Consider the following 1,684-nt stretch of genomic DNA (forward strand, 5'->3'; position numbering starts at 1 on the left):
ATGGACCAGAAGTAATGGCTGTCTCTAAATTAGCTACTCAACTTATAGTTAAATAAAGCAGATAAATAATCAAACGTTGGCAGGTCATTCTCACATGTGCAGCAAGCGCACGTACAAGCAACAAGAATTTTATACCAGAAGTACTTTACCGCTACGCAGAAGCCTCTTTCTACTCACTACTTCGTGCAAGCACCGTATCTCACTATCCCCAATACTTAATTACGTAAAGGTAACTATATATGCCACCTAGTTCCATTTGTTAAACCAAAGAAAACCACACACATACTGCATACTACAGTTAGTTGCTAGCAATACACACATCATTTGGTCAACATGGCCATCCCACTAAAGGTTTTGCTCCTTGCCATCCTCGGTTGCCTCTGCCTCTATAGTTCAGTTCTAGCAGCTCGCGAGCTCAGTGATGACTTGTCTAGCGTAGCAAGGCATGAGAGTTGGATGGCCCAGTACGGCCGTGTGTATAAGGATGCCACTGAGAAGGCTCAGAAGTTTAAGGTGTTCAAGGCCAATGTCGAGTTCATTGAGTCCTTCAACGCCGAGAACCACAAGTTCTTTTTGGGCGTCAATCAATTTGCTGACCTCACCAACGAGGAGTTTAAGATGACAAAGGCTAACAAAGGATACAAAGCCAGCTTGGAGAGGGCTCCCACGGGATTCAGGTACAAGAACGTGAGCTTGGATGCACTTCCGGCAACAGTAGATTGGAGGACGAAGGGTGCGGTCACTCCCATCAAGGATCAGGGTCAATGTGGTAAGTACATAGTATAATGATGTCTGTCATATATATCTCGATATTTTTTGTTAAAATTTTATGTGATCATGTATGTCCCACAATACAATCATTTGCAGGTTGTTGTTGGGCATTTTCTGCTGTTGCTGCAACCGAGGGCATCGTCAAGCTAAAAACTGGCAAGCTTATCTCTTTATCGGAACAAGAGTTGGTAGATTGTGACGTCCACGGTGTGGACCAGGGCTGTGAGGGCGGGCTCATGGACGATGCGTTCAAGTTCATCATTTCAAACGGTGGCCTTACTGGTGAGTCTAGCTACCCATATACGGCAGAAGATGGAAAGTGCAAGAGTGGATCCAAAGATGCCGCCACCATCAAGAGCTACGAGGATGTGCCGGCCAACAATGAAGGTGCCCTCATGGCGGCTATCGCGAACCAACCTATTTCGGTAGCCGTGGATGGTGGTGACATGACGTTCCAATTTTACAAAGGTGGAGTGATGACTGGTTCTTGCGGCACTAACCTAGACCATGGCATTGCAGCTATTGGCTACGGAAAGACGAGTGATGGCACAAAATATTGGTTGTTGAAGAATTCATGGGGAACAACATGGGGAGAGAATGGGTATTTAAGAATGGAGAAGGACATTTCTGACAAGAGAGGCATGTGTGGTCTTGCCATGGAGCCTTCCTACCCTACTGCGCAGTAAGAGCATCAAATGCCACACATCCACGTACATACACGAAGATTAAATAAACATATGCACCTTGTCTCTAGGGATTCTCTTATATGTCTTCAATTTGTGTGAAAATATACGTAGTTATGTATTGGCAATTTATACATCATGGATATTGTGTAAATATGTTGAATATGTACATGATGGTCATGATTTATTTTTTTCGTGTTGTATTTGGTTTTATGCTGCTACATTTGATT

General features: G+C 44.0%; 1 pseudogene; it reads left to right on the forward strand.

Moving 5' to 3' along the window:
• The first annotated feature begins 333 nt into the window (after positions 1-333).
• LOC125518648 (senescence-specific cysteine protease SAG39 pseudogene) lies at positions 334-1,457 on the forward strand (annotated as a pseudogene).
• The last annotated feature ends 227 nt before the right edge of the window (positions 1,458-1,684 follow it).

Source organism: Triticum urartu, chromosome 7A (genome assembly GCF_056163025.1).
Source record: "Triticum urartu cultivar PI428250 chromosome 7A, HENAU_Tu73, whole genome shotgun sequence".
NCBI classification, from domain to species: domain Eukaryota; kingdom Viridiplantae; phylum Streptophyta; class Magnoliopsida; order Poales; family Poaceae; genus Triticum; species Triticum urartu.